Below are 10,593 nucleotides of genomic sequence, written 5' to 3'. Positions count from 1 at the left end.
CATACCAACAGTATCCCACTTGTATATGATAAAACATCAGGAAAACAATAGTCTTTCAACAAATTATAACTAAACATAAATGCTACTGAGCCATTTTTCTGCATGAGGGGATTTGTTATTTTAACATAGTAGAGCCAAATGGGAATCCTGACTAGAAGACTACAAAATAATATTTGTTTGAGGAACAATGGTAAATTTTTTTGGATTACAAGAATAGAATTTCCCATTCTAATTATTGTTTCAGTCTCATTTATCACTGGTGCTTCTATAAGTCCTAGCAAAATTTATATACATACATAGTCCTGCCTTAAATATTAGCAAAAAATTTAGGGGAGGGATAAAAATATACTATTTACAATAAATTAAAAAGTATTATTGATGTATTTAAATAAAATCAAAGATTTATAGAACAATTTTGTAAAGTAATTTTCTACTGTACTTTATTACACTTTTGGCAGTGCCAACACCTAAAATATTTAAGGTGATAAAATAACGGTTTTTGTCTGTTTTATTTCCTCTGAAAAGTAGTTAAATACCCAATTAAAGAGGTAGTATCCAGCTTCACTGATTGTATATCTATGTTTCAGAAGCAAAACCACTATCTAATAGTTTCTATCATAACTTACAATGTGACTAATTATAGTCATGTACAAAAAATTCTATGAGAAGTGATTAGTAATTCTAGGTCTATGGAAATCATGCTAATGTGGAGAATTACGGTTAGTCCAAAGGGTTGTATCCATTCCCACAGACACTAAGATCATCAACACATTTCATATGAGCTCTATTGAATAACTCTGGCCAACTTTGCAGATGAGCCAGTTACTAGATGGGTATGAAAATCTGAAGCAAAATGAGACAATGGTGTACATCATTTAATCATTTAAAATGGTCCCTGTTCAAGGGTAAAAAAAAAAAAAAAAAAAATGATCTAGTGAAGCCAAAGGGTAAAGTGCCATCTGGCTCAAGAGATGGCAGATCTCCAGAAAAAAATATACGAAAACTGAAATTGAGACAGAGATAAAAGAAAAATAAAACTTAAATGATGTGTGTGACAAAATTATTATAAGATGTAGTCATGATTGTGCTAAGTTGCTTCAGTAATGTCTGACTTGTTGCAAGCCTAATAGACTGTTGCCCTCCAGGCTCCTCTATTCATTGAATTTTCTAGGCAAGAATGCTGGAGTGGATTGCCATTTTCCACTCCAGGGCATTTTCCCAACCCATGGATTGAACCCTAATCTCTTACCTCTCCTGTATAGGCAGGCAGGTTCTTTACCACTAGCGCCACCTGGAAGCCCAACATGTTCCTTTCTGAATCATTTGGCCCCTAAAGTAAAATTCTATTTAAATAATCAATCAAATGATTTTAAAAGAATCTACACTAAAGATTAATGTAATAAATAATAAATATCATATCAAAATATAATAGTATATTATATATACATGTATATTGGAAAAGTTTAGTGGCATACTAAGACCAAGAAAAACAATGCTAAAAATTTTAAATTTGAAAGAAACATATAAATTAGCAAATTTGTTCTCTTTTGCAATACAGTTATTTCTATAGCTCAAATTTTTTATTAGCAAATCTCAAGGAACCGCAAGATGTTTTGTATCAAGTAATTGTTTCAAGAGATATTGTACCACATACTGGGGCATGGTACTTTTTTAACTGGACAGCTTTCGTAATAATAGCCTCTGTGGTCACTGAATCATAGTAGTATAAAACTTCTCATCACTTTTTAATATTAAGTTGCAGGGAATATAAACACCTGGAGATAAAATATAACCAAATATATTATCTGAATTAGAATTGCACTACCGCATCAATGACAGCATTTCTCTGGCAAAATAGTGCATGTGTTAAACTAAAATATATTTTGCTTTCAAAACAAAAAAAATCTGCCCTGTTCTGCTCTAATGAAACTTAGCCAGTCTGTATTACATTCTGTGAATTTACCCTGAAGTGTGCAGATACATCATCTGGCCCACAGGAGAAGTGCTAAAGCAGTATTGGGAAATCACAGAACATAATTGCTAATCTTCACTTCTTTTAAAAGAATCTTTTGCTTAATACTGATTGAAAGGAATTCTCAGAGGGTACTAAATTTCACAGACTATTGCAAAAGGTAACCACTTACGTTTCTTCTGAATATAGTTAAAATTTCCAATGAGTGGTGGTGTCATTTTGTGAAAACTTACTTTAGATGTCTGTTTATTGCATTGTCAATTAAATTTCTGTCCTTCAGTCTCTAAATCTCATTACCTCATTTATGGAAAGAAATAAAATCCAAACAAACAATTAGAGTTGGAAGGCAAATTATTGCTGCATCCGAGGAATACACTCCCTAGAAGAACAATCATTCATACTTTTGGGACATTCTTGAGTACATTTTCAAGAATGGCCTCTCCAGTTTTAATGATACATTCAGGAAAATTTAGTTTTTATAATAACTTTGCCTTCTTTGGGAGAAATTATAGGTAGACAGACAGAAATGTAAGTGTGTGCGTATTCCTATATAGGAAAAATGGAAAGAAAGAGAGCAAAAATATGTAATGTGAGCCCCACTGGCCTCTTTAAGTGGAAATAGATACTTAAATACCTAAATTCTAAGGATGTGATATGTAATATCAAAACATTCACTGGTAATTAGGAGCTCTAACCATTATGGTATATTAAAAAACAATGGTATGTATTTACTAAACAAGAAAATGTGAGAAGTTATTATTTAGGGATAAACTAAATACATTATGATAATCAGGAAAAAGAAACAAAAGTATTGCAGAGAGGAGTCTGCAAAAACTATCCAATCTAAACATGCTTTGAAATTTTGGCACTTTTAATAAACTAAACAAAGATGGTTTGTGCCTTTCTGTACCAAAAACTGACTTGGGAAGAGAAAAGTCTGATTGGAAAAATCTGAATATATGTTAAAACTATTTGCTGTGAAAGAAGTAACTAAACTGAAGTGTTAATCCTGGAAGTTAAAAAAAAGAAAAAGAAAAAGTAACTCTATCAAAGCTGTTTTCAAAGATATTTATATTACACTTACATTACATGGACTTGAACACTTCATATTTTCACTTCCAGTAAAAGCTGTTACTTCAGAAATGGCAACCCACTACAATATACTTGCCTGGGAAATTCCATGGACAGAGGAGAATGCTGGGCTAACATCCATGGAGTCACAAAAGAATCATAAATGACTTAGCAACTAACCAACAGGAACAATTTGATTGTTATTTGTAAATATGGTCTCAGTGGAGATATTTACTGAAACTGCTTTCGCAATTTAGAAACTCCACTATCTCATTTATAGCCAGAGGTTAACATCATCGTGATTCATTTATTCACTGTTCAATACATATATTTGGGATATGTATATGTATCCCACTCTAATCATAGGGATTAAAACTGTATTCATGGTTGATGCAATCCCTGTTTTCAAAGACTTTACTGTTTGGGGAAAACAAACGAACCCATAAAAAGCATTCAGTTCAGTTCAGTTCAATCGCTCAGTCATGTCCGACTCCTCGTGATCCCATGAATCGCAGCACGCCAGGCCTCCCTGTCCATCACCATCTCCCGGAGTGCACTCAGACTCACGTCCATCGAGTGCGTGATGCCATCCAGCCATCTCATCCTCTGTCGTCCCCTTCTCCTCCTGCCCCCAATCCCTCCCAGCATCAGACTGTTTTCCAATGAGTCAACTCTTCACATGAAGTGGCCGAAGTACTGGAGCTTCAGTTTTAGCATCATTCTTTCCAAAGAAATCCCAGGGTTGATCTCCTTCAGAATGGACTGGTTGGATCTCCTTGCAGTCCAAGGGACTCTCAAGAGTCTGCTCCAACACCACAGTTCAAAACTATCAATTCTTCAGCGCTCAGCCTTCTTGACAGTCCAGCTCTCACATCCATACATGACCACGGGAAAAACCATAGCCTTGACTAGGCGGACCTTAGTCGGCAAAGTAATGTCTCTGCTTTTGAATATGCTATCTAGGTTGGTCATAAATTTTCTTCCAAGGAGTAAGCGTCTTTTAATTTCATGGCTGCAGTCACCATCTGCAGTGATTTTGGAGCCCAGAAAAATAAAGTCTGACAGTGTTTCCACTGTTTCCCCATCTATTTCCCATGAAGTGATGGGACCAGATACCATGATCTTCATTTTCTGAATGTTGAGCTTTAAGCCAACTTTTTCACTCTCCTCTTTCACTTTCATCAAGAGGCTTTTTAGCTCCTCTTCACTTTCTGCCATAAGGGTGGTATCATCTGCATATCTGAGGTTATTGATATTTCTCCCAGCAATCTTGATTCCAGCTTGTGTTTCTTCCAGTCCAGCGTTTCTCATGATGTACTCTGCATAGAATTTAATTAAGCAGGGTGACAATATACAGCCTTGATGTACTCCTTTTCCTATTTGGAAGCAGTCTGTTGTTCCATGTCCAGTTCTAACTGTTGCTTCCTGACCTGCATACAGATTTCTCAGGAGGCAGGTTAGGTGGTCTGGTATTCCCATCCCTTTCAGAATTTTCCACAGTTTATTGTGATCCACAGTCAAAGGCTTTGGCATAGTCAATAAAGCAGAAATAGATGTATTTCTGGAACTCTCTTGCTTTTCTGATGATCCAGCAGATGTTGGCAATTTGATCTCTGGTCCCTCTGCCTTTTCTAAAACCAGCTTGAATATCAGGGAGTTCATGGTTCACGTATTGCTGAAGGCTAGCTTGGAGAATTTTGAGCATTACTTTACTAGCATGTGAGATGAGTGTAATTGTGCAGTAGTTTGAGCATTCTTTGGTATTGCCTCTCTTTGGAATTGGAATGAAAGCTGACCTTTTCCCTTCCTGTGGCCACTGCTGAGTTTTCCAAATTTGCTGGCATATTGAGTGCAGCACTATGACAATTAGTTTTTGGAACAAATGCAAAAGTAGGATTATACACTTAGGAGACAGAATAAGGTTATTCTGGATGAAAGGACTAAGTTTAAGATCTGAATGATAAAAAAGGAGTGGCATTGTATTCATAAGAAAGAATTGTTGCAAATGTACTGAGAGGTTATTCACAAATTTTATTTTCTCTAACATTAGGACGTGATAGAATTTTGAAAGGTCACATAACCAGAACAGATTTTGAAGTTCAAGGTAACAAAACTTTTTGGAGTTTTAGGTAATCATTTTTTTCTGGCATTTACCTACCTGGCACATAAAAATAAAATTCAATACCACCTACTACATTAAACAACAGCATAAATTCCTTGAATAGGTCTTTTCATATTCATTTCAACTTTTTTTAGTCATTTACCACAATTTTATCCTTTCCAGAAATATTTAAAGGAATTCAAATTTGCAACCTCAATCTTAAGTTTGTAATAGTGTGTAAAGTTTCCAATAGTGTATGTTGCAATAAATCTGTAAATTATAGTTTTACTAGATTTCCTAGTGGGAATATTAAGCTTACCAGTAAAAAGAATTGATTATTTCTATCAAATATCTTTAGAAATATGCATACCATAAGTACACAGATTAATGCTTTTCATTAACAACCCACACAATTACTACTGAGATCTGTAAATAAAATATTATCAGCATACTGGAGGTCTTCCATAATTCATTCCAGGTACTGCTCCTCCTCTCCTTTCCAAAGTAATCAATTAACTTGAGATGAATTCCAATTGCTCCACATTCTCCAACACTTGATAATGGAATGTTTTCAATTCTAGCAATCTGTTACTTAATGATATCTGATATTCATGTGTGTTTATATTTCTCTTATGACTAAGCAGATAATGAAAATCATTTCATATGCTTCTTGGTTACTTGAAATTCCAGTTTAAATCTTCTGCCCACATTATCTGAACTTTAATTAATTTATTTTTATTCAAAGTTTAATCAGTTTAAATATGGAGTAAATATTGATATATTAAGGCTTAAATTTATGATCTCATAATTTGTTTTATTATCCATACTCTGTGTTTCTTTCCCTCCCTTCCTTCTTTGTTTTTTTTTTTTTTTTTCCTCTCTCTCTTTCCTTTTGATAGGTCAGGGGTAAATAATTGGATACACCCTAGTCCTCATGCCTCAGATTGCTCACAATTTGCTTTGCGTTCTTCATATTATCTCTCTATGTACTAAATTCTGAATATTTTCTAATAACCTATATTTTAAGTTAATAACTCTATGTTCAATCCTCTGCCTATTGAGTACTAAATTTCAGTTTTATTTTTATTTATATAGCCTATGACCTTGGATAAGTTAAAGGATCTTAAAAAGTGCACAAAAAGCTATTTGATGAATTAGATATGAAAAATAACCTCAAAAATCTATTTGCTTTCAGCTCATTGTTATCTTCAGATTACAAAAAACTAGAATTTCTCTCCTTTATACTCAGATGTTTCATAAACATACTAATTTTGTTATACAGTTAAAAATTACAAATGCTACTTATAGTAGACATTATAAATATATACCCAACATTCATTACAGGCACGTGAGGCAGAGAGATCAAGTTAACTCACCTACAGACAACTAGAAATTTACATGTCATGTGCATGTGTGAATGCTCAGTCATGTCTGACTCTTTTGCAACCCCATGGACTATAGTCCACCAGGCTCCTCTGTCCATGGGATTATCCTGGCAAGAACACTGGAGTGGGTTGTCATTTCTTCCTCCCAGGGATCTTCCTAACCCAGGGATGGAAGCCATGTCTCCTATTGCTCCTGCATTGGCAAGTAGATTCTTAACCACCGAGCTACCTGGGAAGCACTTACAAGTCATGATTTGAACCCAAATTTCGTTCACTACTAAACTCAGGGTCCTAATGCTGGTGCTAGATTGATATAAAATTCAGATATAAAATTGTTCAACTGGAACCAATTTTGATACATACGCAATCATTTTATAAAGGACAAAGCTATGGTATATGGTTCTCTGGCACAGTAATTTTTTCCAGTAGTACAGAGAAATAGAATTATTAAATGAAGCTTCCCCATCAACTGTTTGGAGGCATTTAAACGCTGTCTAGTGACAGGTGAGAAAGGACACTGGCACAGTTTAAAGAACTCTAGTTTGGTAATATGGAAAGCAGAATTGTAAATATTTGTGATAATTTTTTCTCATATTACAATTTTGAGAAGATGGTGGAGGAATAGGAGGGGAAGACCACTTTCTGCCCCGCAAATTCATCAAAAGAACATTTAAACGCTGAGTAAATTGCACAAAACAACTTCTGAATGCCGGCAGAGGACATCAAGCACCCAGAAAAGCAGCCCATTGTCTTCAAAAGGATGTAGGAAAAAATATAAAACACAAAAAAAGAGACAAAAGAGGCAGGGATGGAGCTCTGTCTCAGGAAGGGAGTCTTAAAAAGAGAGAAGTTTCCAAACACCAGAAAACACTCTCACTGCCAAATCTGTGGCGAGCCTTGGAAGCACAGAGGGCAACATAACTGGGAGGAAAGATAAATAATTAATTAAAACTCACAGATTACAAGCTCAACGGTAACTCCCCCAGTGGAGAAGCAGCGCAGATGCCTGCACCCGCCACTAGCAAGCGGGGGGTGGGCAGGGAGGCGCTGGCTGCATTGCTTAGAGTAAGGATCTGGCCTGACTGCCTGAGGGCAATCTGAGCTAACTAACTTGGGCTAGCAAACCAGACTGTGGGATAACTACCAAGCAAAACGCCAGCCCTAGGTAAGATACCTCCAGGCCTGTGCACAGAACAAAGGACTGAACAGAGATAGCTGGCTGCAGACCATCCCCCTCCGATGACAGGCAGCCAGAGCCAGAATGGGGCAATGGCAGCCCCAGAGAGACATTATCTACCAAACTGCAAGCAGGCTTAGTTAAGACTTCTTAGAGTTCTGGACAGTCAACATCCGCCTGAGAAGGTGCGCCAGTTGTACACCCAGAAAACTGAGCACCAGGGACAGGGGAGGCAATAAGTTGCAGCGACCATGCTCACCAAACACCTCAGTACCTGAGCTGCTGGGACCTGGGAAGGGCACAAAACACAGGCCCAACCGAGTCTGCACCTCTGAGGACTACCTGAGTGCCTGAACCTGAGCAGCTTAGACCTGGGAGGTGCATGCAGCCCAGGGCTGGCCTCAGATGATTCCCAGCGGAGCAACCTAGAGCCTGAGCACTGTGGGCAGGGAGGGCACACGCACCGTGAGTGGAGGCAGGCCCAGTGTGGCTGAGACACTGTGAGCACATGCTAGTGTTATTTGTTTGCAGCGTCCCTGCCTCCCCACAGTGCCACTGAACAAGTGAGCCTAAAAAAAGTGTCCACCACCGCCCCCCTTGTGTTAGGGCAGAAATCAGACACTGAAGAGACCAGCAAACAGAAGAAGCTAAAACAGAGGGAACCACCTTGGAAGTGACAGGTACAATAGATTAAAACTCTGTAGTTAGTACCGACTACATAGAAAGGGGCTTATAGATCTTGAGAAATATAAACTGGAACAAGGAACTATCTGAAAATGAACTGACCCCACACTACCCACAACACCAGAGAAAGTCCTAGATATATTTTTACTATTTTTATGATCACTCTTTTTTTTTAAACTTTTAAAATTTTTAAGTCCTCTATTACTCCTTTAATTTTCACTTTTATAACCTACTATTACTTTGGAAATAAAAGCAAACTTCATATATATATATATATATATATATATATATATATATATATAATATATATAATATTTGTGACTTTGGGTTTTTTTTAACCTTCTTTTTTTTTTTTCTTCTTTTCTTTAATATTATATTTTTGAAATTCCAAACTCTACTCTAGATTTTTAATCTTTGCTTTTTGGTATTTGTTATCAATTTTGTACTTTAAGAACCCAATATTCAGTACCCATTTTTACTTGGGAGCGAGATTACTGGCTTGACTGCTCTCTCCCTCTTTGGACTCTCCTTTTTCTCCACCAGGTCGCCTCTGTCTCCTCCCTACCCACCTCTTTTCTCTACCCAACTCTGTGAATCTCTGTGTGTTCCAGACAGTGGAGAACACTTAGGGAACTGATTATTGGCTGGATCTCTCTCTCTCCTTTTCATTCCCCCCCTTTTATCCTCCTGGTCACCTCTATTTCCTTCCTCCCTCTTCTCTTCTCTGTATAACTCCATGAAGATCTCTGAGCAGTTCAGTTGTGGAGTGCACATAAGGAATTGATTACTGGCTAGCTTGCTTTCTCCTCTATTGATTCTACGTCATCTCATTCGGGTCACCTCTAACACTCTCCTCCCTCTTCTCTTCTCCATGTAACTCTGTAAACCTCTCTAGGTGTCCCTTACCATGGAGAAACTTTTCGTCTTTAACCTAGATGTTTTATCAACAGTGCTGTATTGAAGGAAAAGTCTTGAGATTACTGTAAAAATAAGACTGAAAACCAGAAGCAGGAGGCTTAAGTCCAAACCTTGAGAACACCAGAGAACTCCTGAATCCAGGGAACATTAATGACAGGAGCTCATCAAATGCCTCCATACCTACACTGAAACTAAGCACTACCCAAGGGCCAACAAGTTACAGAGCAAGACATACGACACAAATTCTCCAGCAACACAGGAACACAGCCCTGAGCTCCAATATACTGGCTGCCCAAAGTTACTCCAAAACTATTGACATCTCATAACTCATTACTGGACACTTCATTGCACTCCAGAGAGAAGAAATCCAGCTCCACCCACCAGAACTCCAGCTCCACCCACCAGAACTCCAACACAAGCTTCCCTAACTAAGAAACCTTGACAAGCCACCTGTACAACCCCACCCACAGTGAGGAAACTCCATAATAAAGAGAACTCCACAGACTGCCAGAATACAGAAAGGCCACCCCAAATTCAGCAATATAAACAAGATGAAGAGACAGAGGAATACCCAGCAGGTAAAGGAATAGGATAAATGCCCACCAAACCAAACAAAAGAGGAAGAGATAGGGAATCTACCTTATAAAGAATTCCAAATAATGATAGTGAAAATGATCCAAGATCTTGAAATAAAAACGGAATCACAGATAAATAGCCTGGAGACAAGGATTGAGAAGATGCAAGAAAGGTTTAACAAGGATCTAGAAGAAATAAAAAAGAGTCAATATATAATGAATAAAGCAATAAATGAGATCAAAAACACTCTGGAGGCAACAAATAGTAGAATAATGGAGGGAGAAGATAGGATTAGTGAAATAGAAGACAGAATGGTAAAAATAAATGAATCAGAGAGGAAAAAAGAAAAAGAAATAAAAAGAAATGAGGACAATCTCAGAGACCTCCAGGATAGTGTTAAACACCCCAACATTCAAATCATAGGAGTCCCAGAAGAAGAAGATAAAAAGAAAGACCATGAGAAAATACTTGAGGAGATAATAGTTGAAAACTTCCCTAAAATGGGGAAGGAAATAATCACCCAAGTCCAAGACACCCAGAGAGTCCCAAATAGGATAAACCCAAGGCGAAACACTACAAGACACATATTAATCAAATTAAGAAAGATCAGACACAAAGAACACGTATTAAAAGCAGCAAGAGAAAAACAACAAATAACACACAAGGGGATTCCCATAAGGATAACAGCTGACCTTTCAATAGAAACTCT

This window comes from Capra hircus, chromosome 4 (assembly GCF_001704415.2).
Source record: "Capra hircus breed San Clemente chromosome 4, ASM170441v1, whole genome shotgun sequence".
Classification (NCBI taxonomy): domain Eukaryota; kingdom Metazoa; phylum Chordata; class Mammalia; order Artiodactyla; family Bovidae; genus Capra; species Capra hircus.
The sequence above is the reverse complement of the archived record's forward strand: the minus strand, read 5'-3'. Positions refer to the sequence as shown.